Raw genomic sequence first — 13,420 nt, 5'->3', positions numbered from 1 at the left:
TGAGGATATATATTAAGGACATTTAGGGAAAGCAGAACAAATCAGAAATTGGTATCAAGGAAAAAAGTCAATATACTTCACAAAAATCAGAAGTTGTAGGACGTTCAATGAATGGCTGAGGTAAGGAAGAGGGGTGGGGAAGAAAAGCCCCTTCATACTTGCAGCCCAGCGTTTCACTGATCACCACCAGGAACCTTCTACCTGTTAAGACTCCTGCAAGAAATGGAGGCAGGTCCATGATTAAACAAAGACTCAGTACAGTGCATCTATAACAAGCTCACATTTGCTACTTTAAAATCCCCAAAGGGAATCCTACATGTTTGAGTTTGAGATTAACCACAGAGTGAATGAATGAAGAAAGTATTAGTTCAACATCCTATAGTAGTTTAATAACTCCTTGACACAAAACCATCTCATCCATTTGGTGCCAGGCATTATTCTTACAACTAGGTATTGATTTTATTTTATTTTATTTTTTAAGATGTATTTATTTATTTATGATAGACATAGAGAAAGAGAGAGAGAGAGAGAGAGAGAGAGAGAGAGAGGCAGAGACACAGGAGGAGAGAGAAGCAGGCTCTATGCCAGGAGCCCGACGTGGGACTCGATCCCAGGACCTCCAGGATCGCGCCCTGGGCCAAAGGCAGGCACCAAACTGCTGAGCCACCCAGGGATCCCCTAGGTATTGATTTTAAAATCACAGTCAACAGAAGTACACTTAAAAGGAAGCAGATAAAATCAGAATGTGGGGACCTTCTACAGGGGAACAACCTAAAGAGGAGACTACTCCAGATTAAAAGAGCATTAAGAAAAAAGAAAACCTCGGGATCCCTGGGTGGCGCAGCGGTTTAGCATCTGCCTTTGGCCCAGGGCGCGATCCTGGAGACCTGGGATCGAATCCCACATCGGGTTCCCGGTGCATGGAGCCTGCTTCTCCCTCTGCCTGTGTCTCTGCCTCTCTCTCTTTCTGTGTGACTATCATAAATAAATAAAAATTTAAAAAAAGGAAAAAAGAAAACCTCAAGGCACATAGTGGCTCCATAGGTTAAGCATCTAATTCTTGATCTCAGCTTGAGTCTTGATCCGTGGTTGTGAGTTCAAGTCCTACATTGGGCTCTATGCTGACAGGGAGCCTACTTAAGAAGAAAAAAAAAACATTTAAAAAAGAAGATCTCAAAACTTGGAAATAGGAAATGCATGACTTCTTCTCCTTGCCTTTCAATATCATGTCAGGACACTAAAACTTTGGGGCTGGGGGTGGAGGCAGTAGGTACACCTTCATTTCAGACCGTTTAAGGTTCATTAAGATATTTGACAATTCTGTGATGGGAAGGGGATACCATGCACAAAGCTAAAAGATGCAAATGATTCTAATCTGACATAGGGATATAAGGTTGAGATGACTTTTGTCTGGTTGGGATGCAAATGATCCTATCTGGTTTCAAAGATAATCAAAAATGTTTTGATGATCGGTTTTATTGCCTGGGAGGTTGTTAACCAGACTTCTAAACACCTAACTGAGCAATCCTTCTCCAGGGCTTTCATCTCTCAGAGTTTCTTTTAACCAGTTTAACCATCCTGCTGCTTTCTTCATTAATGAGTTAATTAAATAGTTGATACCTAGTTACTTAGGGTTAATAGGAGACTTGTGGTTTTGCCTTTTTGAAAATTCTACTTTGAAAAGTGACTTGAAAGACTTAACATAGAACAAAATATGTGGACTTTATTTGGATCCTGTTCTCCAATAAACCAGTTATAAAGGCATTTTTAGGGAGATGGAGGACATTTACAAGTGGACCTAGGTATGAGGTGATATATTTTTAAAGATTTTATTTATTTATTTGAGAGAGTGAGAAAGAGAGCACAAGCAGGGGGAGGGGCAGAGAGGTGGGGAGAAGCAGGCTCCCTGCTGAGCAGATAGCCCCAAACGGGGCTCAATCCCAGGATCCCAAGATCATGACCTGAGCCAAAGGTAGAGGCTTAATCCACTGAGGCACCCAGGTGCCCTTAGACATTAGATAATATTAAGGAATACTTTTCATTTTCTTAGATGTGAAGATGGCATTGTGGTATGAAGGAAAATGATAGGTGTGTTTAAGTGTATTAGTTATACAGTGTGTGTAACAAATTACCTAAATCATACTATTTTCAATGTAGGCCAACAGATCAGGAGGTGACTACCATTGATTTGTTATTCACCCCCAAAGATGGGAGTACACCATGCCTCAGTTGGGCCACATGAGGAAGCACAGGGTCGTCCAGGAGGCAGAGGGAATGACAGAAACATGTGGGCAAGAGCCTTTGCTGTGCTTTTCCACCAGAAGAATAAGCACGACAGGGAAAGCAAGTTTAAGATTGGCCAGTCTGCCTAGTGTCAGTGGGCTCTGAGGCATAGGGGCTACCTCCAGTTGTCTGGTACCTGGCCCTGGGCTGATTAGTGCAGGCTGACAGTAGCCCAGAGTGTGGGTGCCCTGGGAGAGTCCAATAAGGAAGTGATTTGGAGCGTAGGCTCTGGGTTGGTTGGTTTGCATATGAAAGGTCTTCACCCCTTGGGAATTGGCTTAGCCCTGGAAAGACGATCTCTCCACGGTCAGCAAGGCTCCAGATGTCAAAGTATCAGGACCAAATGATTACTATACACAGTGATTTTAAATTATTTTTATTATTTCACATAGTTTCTGAGGGCCAGGATCTGGGAGTGGCTTAGCCAGGTGCCTCTGGTCCAGGCCTCTTAGGAGGTTGTGGTCAGGATGCCGGCCAGAACCGTGGTCATCTGACACTGGCCTGGGGCTGGACGCTCTGTGTCCACGACGGCCTAGGCATATGGTGTTGGAAAGAAGCCCTGGATCATTGCCGATTTGCCTGAGTTCGTCACCTTGTGGGTCTCTTGATAGGGCTGCTGGCTTCCCTCAGAGACAGAGAGATACCGAGGGAGGATGAGAGAAAGGTAAGCTTCACTTAAAAAATAAGTTAGCATCAGCAGTACCATCTCTTCCGCTGTATACTGTGGGTCACACAGACTAACTGTGGAGCAGTTGTGGGCAAATGTAACAGAGGTGGGAGATGGTGCCAGCCAACTTGCAGGCTACTGCAGCCCACCAAAGATTCATATCCTTCCCACGTGCAAATTAAGTCAACCGCTTCCAGAGGGTCCGGAAGTTTCGTGCCATTTCAGCTTCTGCTCTATGTCCAGAATCTCACAATGTAAATCAGGTTTGGGTGTGATTATATTTCCTTAAATACAGTTCTTCCAGTACGGTTCTTGACAAGGTGTCTGCCCTCCACACCCCCTGTATTAATCAGCACAGGCTGCTATAACAAAATCCCATAGATTGGGGGCTTATGAACAACGGACTCTTACCTGGGTGTCACAGATCAGGGTATCATCATGGTCAAGTGTTGGTGAGGACTCTCTTCCTGGTTTGGATCTGGCCACCTTCTTGATATATCATATGGCAGAGAGAGAAAGAACTAGCTCTCTGGTGTCTCCTTATAAGGGTACTAATCCTACCATGACGACCCTACTCTCACAGCCTCATCGAAATCTAACTACCTCTAAAGGCTCCATCTCCACAGACCATCACATTGAGGGGCTAGGGCTTCAACACATAAATTTTGAGGAGACACATTCAGTCCATAACACCCTTTCCCACTGAACATATAATGGGACAGTCATAGAATAACCACCCTAGACACTCTTCCTCAAAAAGGGAGAAAATGATAGCCAGGAAGAAGTTGCTGGGCTGTGTAGATTCTAGAGTCTTGTCAGGCAAATACTGTAAGAGTAGGAGCTCTACTCCAAGCCTTCGGACTCTGCCCTCCGGGCTCCTAGTTCTTCCCTGTGAGTCATCCTTCCTTTTTTGTGAAAGGTATCATGTGTTTGCAGCTGAGTGATTTTCTCAGCCTGCCTCCTGCCAGTAGACTTTTGAGGGTCTAAAGGCCTCTCTTTACTTTGTACTGTCTGCTCTTCCAGTCTGAGCTGGTGGTGTTTCTGTACATGCAGCTCTCTTAAAAACTACGAATTTTCTGTGAATCTCCTCAGTATCTACTCTGTCAGGCAAAGCCAACACAAACGTCTCAGAGATGAACCTTTCCCCACCTTGGGCTTCTGCAGACAGGTGAGGGTCCGTGTGACTATGTGTTCTAGGAGCACGGCCCTTTGATCGACAGGGTCTGTGAGCATCCTTGTCTGTTTGGGCTGCTATAACAAAACACCCCAGACTGTGCAGTTTATAAACAACAGATTATTTATCCCTTGAGGTTCTGGAGGCTGGAAGTCTGAGATCAGGGTGCCAGCAAGGTTGAGTGAAGGGCTTCTTCCAGGATGTGGACTTCTCACATGGTGGCAGGGGCCCGGGGGGCTCTGTGGGGTCTCTTTTGTCAGGACTCTGGTCCCATTCAGAGGGCTCTACCTTCATGACCTAATCACCCCAAACACCCTCACTTCCTAACACCACTGCCCTGGGTATTAGGATTTCAAAACATGAATTTGGAAAGGACACAGGCATTCAGGCGATAGCAGTGAGATACACCTTTTTTTTTTTTTTTAAGATTTTATTTATTTATTCATGAGAGACACAAAGAGAGACAGAGAGAGAGGCAGAGACACAGGCAGAGGGAGAAGCAGGCTCCATGCAGGGAGCCTGACATGGGACTCGATTCCAGGACTCCAGGATCATGCCCTGGGCCAAAGGTGGTGCTAAACCGCTGAGCCACCCAGGGATCCCCAAGGTACACCTTTAATGTCTTTAGAGGGTCTGTTTTCTGAGAACAGTACTCTGGGGGTACTTCTTGCCTTCTCTTTTCTGAAATCTCTTCCCAGTGGCCCTACAGACACCCTGGGATTCCCCTTTGGACCACAGTGCTTCCGGCAGGTCCCTGCCTTGGAAGCCATTCTTTACTTCTAGCACAATTCACCATCTGGGAAGGCTGAGAATTTTCAAAACCATCCAGTCATAGCCTCTTTCTGTTTTTATTTATCCCTCTGCTCTCGCATCTTACTGGAAGCATTTAGAAGAGACTAGGAAGCACTTCCTACACTCTGGCATGAAATCTCCTTACCTAGATCATGAGTCCATAGGTGCATTTTCTTCTGTCCACATCCCTGCAGGCAGCAGCATTGCCAGGTCCTCTCCCTCCGGGGCCTGATAACAGTTACCTCAGTCTCCTGTAAGCTCTTACCTGAACCTTTACACACCTGGGCTTTTTTGTTAACAGCTTCTTTATGGCACTCCAGGCTCTCTCTAGCACTCTCAACAAAGCCCACGGCCCAGAGCCTCACCCACATCTTAGGGTTTTTTTTTTTTTTTTTTTTTACATCTTAGGGTTTGTAACAACAGCATCCTACTGGCAGGTGTATGAATCTGCTGCAGGGAGTGCGCAGCAAGATGGTAGCCGAGTGGAGCCCCCCCCCCCCCCCCCCCGCTGGCCTCTTCCCAGTTACCACTAGATGACCATCAAATCCTAAATAACCCAGAAAACTGGCAGAACAAATTCCACAACTAAAGGTAGAGAAGAGGCCATATCAAGAAGGGGTTTTAAGAACAGCAACTAACCCATTGGAAGGGGAAAAATAATTGACCTGATTTCATCCCCTGCCCTATTCAGCAGTTTGTCTTCTCTGGAACAATCACTCCCTGGATGGCCCTTTCACTGAAGCTCACCCTAGGCTCTGGACTTCACCCCATATGAGGACAAGCGTTCAGTACATGGGAAAACGGTCAGGAATCATGTGAATCACTTATTAGCCTATCAGTGCCATTTTAACCAAAAGGTTAATTAAGATCCTATTAGGGATTTCTCATGAAAACTGACAGGAAGATTCCAAAATTAATATAGCAAAGTAAAGGGTCAGAAAGAGCCAAGAGAGCTTTGAAGATGGAGAGAAGACCTTCAGTATCATAAAACTGTGATAACTAAAACAACATGATATCAGCACATAGAACATTTGAAAAGAAAAATGATAAAAGCCCCCAAACAAATGTGAGGCAATATTTTTTTAAGAAGTATGTATTAACTATCTACTGCTATGTAACAATTTAGCCCCAATTAGCTTAGCAGCTTGATACAATAGAAATTATTTTTCCTTTTTTTAAAAAAATTTATGTATTTATTCATGAGAGACAGAGAGAGAGAGAGAGAGAGAGAGGCAGAGACACAGGCAGAGGGAGAAGCAGGCTCCATGCAGGGAGCCCAAAGCAGGACTTGATCCCAGGACCCCAGGATCACGACCTGAGCTGTAGGCGGACGCTCAACTACTGAGCCACCCAGGCGCCCCTAGAAATTATTATTCTTGCAGCATGTGAGGGTCAGGAATCTGGGAGTGGCTTAGCCACTTGGTTCTGGTACGAGGCCTCTCATGAGGTTACCATCAAGATGTTGGCTAGGGCTGTGGTCATCTGAAACCTGACAGGAGCTGGGGATACACATCCCCAGTGGTCCAGACTCATGGCTGTAGATCTGGGGTTTCTTTGCCTCGTGGGCCTCTCCATGGTGCTACTCATGACAGGGCAGCTGACTTCTCCCAGAGAGAGTGATCTGAGAGCGAGAGAATGCAAGATGGAAGCCACGCTGTCTTTTACCACCTAATACCAGCGGAGACATACCATCAGTATTTCTGTATTCTCTGACCCTGGCATTATGTGGGACGAGACTGCACGAGGGTATGACTTCCCAGAGGCAGGGGACCATTATGCGTCATCGGGGAGGCTGACTACCACAAAGTTTTTGAGGGGCCCAATGTCACGTGGTCTATAGCTTACATACTTCAGCAAAAAAAGATTGATGAAAAAAATGTAGCAAAATTTAGGCTTTCTCTCTGGGGGTGACAAGATGGCTTACTGGCTAAGAATCCTCTAGAAGCCAGTTACTTTCTTTCCTCCCCAGCCTTCTGACCTGTCTTCACCAGCAATGCCTGCCTTGCTCACAAGGCACAGCGCTTTCCCAGCTGGCTCCCTGCAGCTGCATTTAGCGGTGGGGCCTGAGTCAGCAGTGTGGCCCCATAAACGGTAACAGATGAGCTGGAATATGTTCTCCCTCAGGTATTATTTTGAGATGTTCTGAAACACACCAGCACTTTTTCAGATTCTGTTCCAAAATTTCTTTAGAGGAACAGCTCCATGGAATACTTTTCATGACCTTGCCTTCAAGGTCAGCGTTAATCATAGGGTTTTGGCAGAGTCAGCAGTCTTGCTGAACTTTGCCTCTGCCCCTTCTGTTAATTCAGCTTGGGCTCATTCAATCCCTGGACTCTTGTTCCTTATTTCATAAGGAAAACTAAAACAACTTTGGAAAGATAACCAGCTGCGTCTGTTGAGTCACAGTTCTTTCATTATTAAGGAACTCCGTGAAATCCTAGTGTTCATTTACACCAAGCATTTCTGTAAGAATGTAACTTAAAAAAAATTTTTTTGAGCCTGGGTTCATCACACATGTTAACTTGTGTGATGAATTTTCCAGGGGAATTTGGAACTAACATTGTGGAAGCTGAAAAACTTCCATATTGGATGTCATAAGAGATTTGTGCATTTTAAGATAGAAAACAAAAATGTATGTTTAGGGCAGCCCCCTCAGTTTGTTCTTAGTGATAACACTTTGGTGGCTTCTTGGTGATAATTGAATAATTATTCAGATGTTAAAAAAAAAAAACCCTACTCATTATTTTGGAGAAATTCCAAGGCAGTAAAATAATTTGATTTTCAGACTGGGATCTGAAGGGATCTGTTTGAGTAAATCAGTGTATCACAGTGGGGAAGACAGGTGTGATGGGCTGGCAATGTGTCCTCTTGGCTGGACTAAGCCATTTCCCCCAGAAATCCCTTTTCTTGTATGTTTCCAGTTTGATTGAGCTACAAGGGATATCCTAGCCTGAGAGTTGCACCTGTCTTCCTCCAGCTGGGCTTTTCCTACTGAACTCATAATATAAAACCATGGAAAGTTGACACTGACATGACCTGTTCAAATTATCTGGTTCAATTGGGTCCTAAATTTTGTCCACTCTAAGAGTCATCTGGGAAGCTATTTTGTTTGTTTTGTTTTTGTTTTCTTGGAAGCTTTTTTGAAATATGAATTCCCCTGTACCACTTACGAAGCTTCTGGTCAGGAGATCTGAGCCCAGGACATTCGAATTCTCTTTACAAATTTCCTAAGTGGTTTTATGTTTTTTTTTTTAATATTATTTATTTATGATAGTAAATCACAGAGAGAGAGAGAGAGAGAGAGAGAGAGGCAGAGACACAGGCAGAGAGAGAAGCAGGCAGAGGGAGAAGCAGGCTCCTAAGTGGTTTTGATGATCAGCCAAGTTGGTTTGCTAGTCATTGTGATTTTGGTCTAGTGGTTCTCAGTGTGGTCTTTGGACCAGCATCGTCACCCAGACTTTTGTTGACCTGGAAATTCCTAAGGTCCATCCTGGACCCCGTGAATCAGAGGCTCTGTAGTTGGGGCCCAGGTACCCCAAGCTCTGGTGTTTTAAGGGGAGAACACCCACAGCCTTTGTCTTGAGAAACCTCGGGTTACTACATTTGTGTAAACAAGGCTTTCTTCCACTAGAAGATGATACTTGACCAGTGACCGTGTTTACAGTACACAATGCCAAAGGCATAGTTCTTTAGGAACCTAGATGAGAGGGACGCCTGGTGGCTTAGCTGGTTAAGTGCCTGCCTTCAGCTCTGGGAATGGAGCCCCATGTCAAGCTTCCTGCTCAGCAGGGAGTCTGCTTCCTCTCTCTCTCTCTCCCTCTGCCCCTCCCCCCGCTTGTGCTCCCTTCCTCCCTCTCTCTCTAATAAATAAATAAAATCTTATTTTTTAAGATTTTATTTGTTTATTCATGACACACACACACACACACACACACACACACACAGAGGCAGAGACACAGGCAGAGGGAGAAGCAGTCTCCATGCAGGGAGCCCGATGTGGGACACGATCCCGTGACTCCAGTATCATGCCCTGAGCCAAAGGCAGATGCTCAACCGCTGAGCCACCCAGAGATCCCTCCTTTTTTTTTTTTTTTTTTTTTTTTTTTAAAAAAAAGGAATTGAAGGGATGCCTTGGTGGCTTGACAGTTGAGGATCTGCCTTTGGCTCAGGGTGTGATCCTGGATTCCTGGGTTTGAGTCCCACGTCGGGCTCCTTGCATGGAGACTGCTTCTCCCTCTGCCTGTGTCTCTGCCTCTCTTTCTGTGTCTTTCATGAATAAATAAATAAAATCTTAAAAAAAAAAAAAAAGGAGTTGTAACACTCAAGCAAGCTTCATGGAGAAGAATTCTAAAAGCTGGAGATGATTCTCATAAACAGTAAGAGAGAGAGCAGCCCTCTCCCCAAGGTGGGAAAGCCACAGAAAGGAAGGCGCAGGGCAAGAAAGAGTCCATCTCCCCTCAAGCAAAAGGTACAAGTTAAGATGATGAACAAGACCTTAGGAAGGATCTGCTGGACACTTTAAGGAAAATACGTGGGAAATGGTAGGAGTAAATTGGTTTTGAATGCTGTGGCAGAGACCTATTTCATAATATATAGAGCTGTCTTGTAAAATTTGAATCTACAGCACATTTTGCCAATTGAGACTGATGGGGAGGCAACTTTTTTTTTTGACTCTTAAGTACATGCATAAATTTAACACTGAGCTAGCAAACTGCAGCAAGGCATAGAGTCTTGTGGTTATGAATTGTCTCATATTAACAACAGTGTTATTAAATAAGTTAGTAATAATGCTTGGGGAGTTAAATTAGCAAATAGAGAAAAATGATGGGTAGCTCATCTCCAGTCTTTCTGTGTATATGATAATTCTAAGATGCTGGAAGATGCTTAAAAACAGCCTTACAGAAACAATTTTGTGTTTTGATGGAAAACTATGCTTCTCTGGAGGACGCTTTCCAGGTTGATTCTCATCTTTCAGTGTCTTGGGGACATTTGACAATTGTGTAAATTGTAGGTAAACGGTAGACAAACTGTCCTGTGTGACTGCCCTCCTTCCCCACCCCAGGAAAAAAGCCAGTTTGCTTCCATCTGCACTTTCCTTTTGACAATTTTTTACTCAAAATAAATGTAAATGTGTGCTTTTTCTTTCACCTTTCTTTTGAACTGATTTTTAACCTTTTTTTTTTAAAGATTTTATTTATTTATGTATGTATTTATTTACTTATCTGAGAAAGAGGGGGAGAGAGAGTGCATGAGCCAGGGGACAGACAGAGGAAGAGAGAGAGAAACTCAGCAGACTCCAACCTGAGCAGGACCCCATGCAGGGCTGCAACTCAGGACCCTCAGACCAGGACCTGAGCGAAATCAACAGACCCACACTTAACCCGCTGAGCCACCCAAGCTCCCCTGAACCTGTTGTCACCTCTGCCTGGTTTCTTCATTAATTAACGAGTAGAATAAAATCTTTAACACGTCATTTTTACATGTGTGGGAGCACAATGATTTTACCTTTCCCTGAATCTTACCGTTGAACAGTCCCATCATCTGTCTCACAAACCTTACTCCCGTCCTCGTTTTCTCTTACTGATTTGCCACCTCTCTGCAGAGAAGATCCCAGAGGGAAAAATCATCCTCAATCTGGAGTCAAACATGGATTAGAAGCGTCTGAATTAATAAGGTTCTGTCTCTACCTGTGGTTAAACTCTTGCGACCTCACGAAGCTGCTATACTCCTCTCTCATCGTTAGAGATTTTCCTAGGCCACGTTCTTCCTCTTGCCTTAATCTTTGGAGCCAGCTGAACTGGTTATGACAACTTTAGGGGAGCAGACAAAACACGGAGCGGGAGCGGGGAGGGGGCAGCTATGACTATGTAACGACTTATTTTTAAAAATAGCCTAATCTAGATTTACAACCAGTAAGCCCCAGGTCCTGGGAGCCAGACGCACATGGGAATTTCACTGGGGGCCTCTCCCTGCTTCCAGGCTTCCTCCCCCGCAACCGGCCTCCCCTGCACCCCCCCTCCTCTCCCCAGTCCCCCTTCCGCCCCCCCTACTCCAGACCACCCCAGCCCTCCAGACCTCCTCTCTCACTCCCCTCCCCACCTCCCCCTGCCCTCTAGACCTCCCTTCCCCTGCCCCCCCACCCCGTGCCCCCCAGGCTTCCCCTCCTCTGCCCTCCCACCCCGTGCCCCCCAGGTCTCCCCTCCCCTCCCCTCCCTGCCCCCCCACCCCCTGCCCTCCAGGCCTCCCCTCCCTGCCCCCCACCCTGTGCCCCCCAGGTCTCCCCTCCCCTCCCCTCCCTGCCCCCCCCACCCCCTGCCCTCCAGGCCTCCCCTCCCTGACCCCCACCCGGTGCCCCCCAGGTCTCCCCTCCCACTCCCCTCCCTGCCCCCCCATCTCCTGCCCTCCAGGCCTCCCCTCCCTGCCCTCCCACCCTGTGCCCTCCAAGCCTCCCCTCCCTGCCCCCCCACTCCCTGCCCTCCAGGCCTCCCCTCCCCGCACCCCCACTCCCTGCCCTCCAGGCCTCCCCTCCCTGCCCCCCTACCCCCTGCCCTTCGTCCTCCCCTCCCCGCCCCTCCGTCCTCCCCGCCCCTCCCCGCCCCGCCCCTCCACGCCGGCCTTCCCGGGGGGCTGGGCATCCCGGGCCGCCACTGGCCCGCGGGGAGCCGCCGCCCTCCGTCACCGCGTCCACTTCCGCCCCGGGGGAGGCGCCTGCCCCCGTCCCCCCCCCCCCCCCCCCGCGGGCTGCCCCAGCGACCGCCCCGGGCTCCCGCCCCCACCGTCGGGCTCGAGGGCCGCCTCGGCGCGGGCAGGGCGCGGGCCGGACGCAGGCTTCGGCCGCAGGTAGGTGCGCTCCGCGGGCGCAGGCGCGCGTGGTTGCCGGAGGCCGAGCGGGCGCGGGCTGCAGCCGTCGAAGCCCCTTTCCCAAGCGGGCTCCGCCGCACGCGGGGCAGGAGGTCGCCCCGAGGGCAGCCCGGCCGGCTCCCTGTGCTGTTTGACCCGTCTTGGAAGGGCGCAGTTGAAATCGTGCTGCACAGAGACTCGCGTTTAGTTTTCCGTTTACCGCAATGTCTGGGTCTCTCCTTCATGCCGTTGAATACTCTTTGCAATTACTGCCCTAGGTGGGACGTTTGGGTCGCGTAGTTTTTACCGAAATAAACCTGTGGGGAGGAGGGAGCGCTTTTGCATCAGAACGTAACCGAACCGAGTGGGAGTTTGTCCAGCAGACGCGCAGCAAGTCAGTAAACATTGACAATCGAGCTTCTGCAGAGAAGAAAGGTAGTTGATGTATTGGTGCGGCGCCACCCAGGAGAACTGGACAGCTAATGCTCGAAAGTCTAGAATCCTACGTGGCTTGCAAATGAGGGCTTCTAAGGGCAAACTTCGGGGAAGGGGTCTCCTGAGAAGGTGGCCACTGTTGATTGGAGGCCCATGGGTTCATACCAGCAGGTGAACTCATGCTACTTTGCCTGGTGCCCTGGAGGAGGTCTTTTTCATCTCAGGTGGCTTGCAATCTGGAAAATATCTGTATTCCTCATGTTAGAAATTTAAGCAAGCATTTTTAAAAAAAAAAATTTATTTTTTTATTCATGGAGAGGCAGAGACACAGGGAGAGGGAGGAGGAGCAGGCTCCATGCAGGGAGCCTGAGGTGGGACTGGATCCAGGGACTCCAGGACCATGCCCTGGGCTGAAGGCGGCGCTAAACCACTGGGCCACCCGGGCTGCCCTAAGAACGCATTCTTATCCCTTGAGCCTAGGCCTACAAGTTCCTTGAGTGGTCTGGCTGTGCCTGGGGTAGATAGGGCCTCCCGTGTTCATTCTTTCATCTGAACTGACAAGATGGACGCTGGCTTCAAAAATCATTATCCACATTTGGCAGTATTTCCCCAGTGGTTAGAGAGGTTCTAGAAGAGAGGCATCAAGACATCCTCAGTGCTGGATACTTGATACGTGTTGCCCGGAAAGACTGTACAGGTCACACACACAGTCATGTGGGTTGGAGGTGTTTTTGATCTACTTGCTGTTGGAAGATACAACCTGTTGTTTTCAAAGTCCATTTAAAGCAAGGTGGTCAGAAGTGAGCCGGACAGGTGTCCGGGGAAATGCTATCCAGGTCTTAGAAGAGTTTGAGAGAAGGCCAAAGGCAGCCATGTGATTGGCGTGCTTAAAGGCCACTCTTCACATCTACCTTTCTAATTAATGCTACCTAGACCTGTACTCTATGGAAAATACAAGCATGATTGCTGACAAACGGGATTCCTGGGTGGCTCAGCGGTTAAGTGCCTGCCTTCAGCCCAGGGCGTGATCCTGTAGTCCCTGGATCCAGTCCCTGGATGCAGTGGGGCTCACTGCATGGAGCCTGCTTCTCCCTTTATGTCTCTGCCTCTCTCTCTCTCTCTCTCTCTCATGAATAAATAAATAAAATCTTTAAAAAAATGCTGACAAACAAATATCTGGAGTTGTTGATGTTGTTAGATTACTGATGGGTAGACGGAAAAGTAGGGCT

General features: G+C 47.6%; 1 protein-coding gene across 5 annotated transcripts in view; it reads left to right on the top strand.

Annotated features, from left to right (window-relative positions):
• The window catches only part of CMBL (carboxymethylenebutenolidase homolog), a 46,407-nt gene that overhangs the window by 11,663 nt on the left and 21,324 nt on the right, over nucleotides 1-13,420 (top strand). For 4 of the 5 annotated variants that reach the window (XM_026017667.2, XM_026017666.2, XM_072752700.1 and 1 more), the window contains exon 1: nucleotides 11,614-11,756. The exons of the other annotated variant lie outside the window; for it this stretch is intronic. The gene's annotated coding sequence lies outside the window, so the exon portion shown is untranslated. Of the gene's footprint in view, nucleotides 1-11,613; nucleotides 11,757-13,420 lie in introns of those variants that run through there. 5 annotated transcript variants of the gene reach the window in all.

This window comes from Vulpes vulpes, chromosome 3 (assembly GCF_048418805.1).
Source record: "Vulpes vulpes isolate BD-2025 chromosome 3, VulVul3, whole genome shotgun sequence".
NCBI classification, from domain to species: domain Eukaryota; kingdom Metazoa; phylum Chordata; class Mammalia; order Carnivora; family Canidae; genus Vulpes; species Vulpes vulpes.
This window is presented reverse-complemented; position numbering and strand designations above follow the sequence as displayed.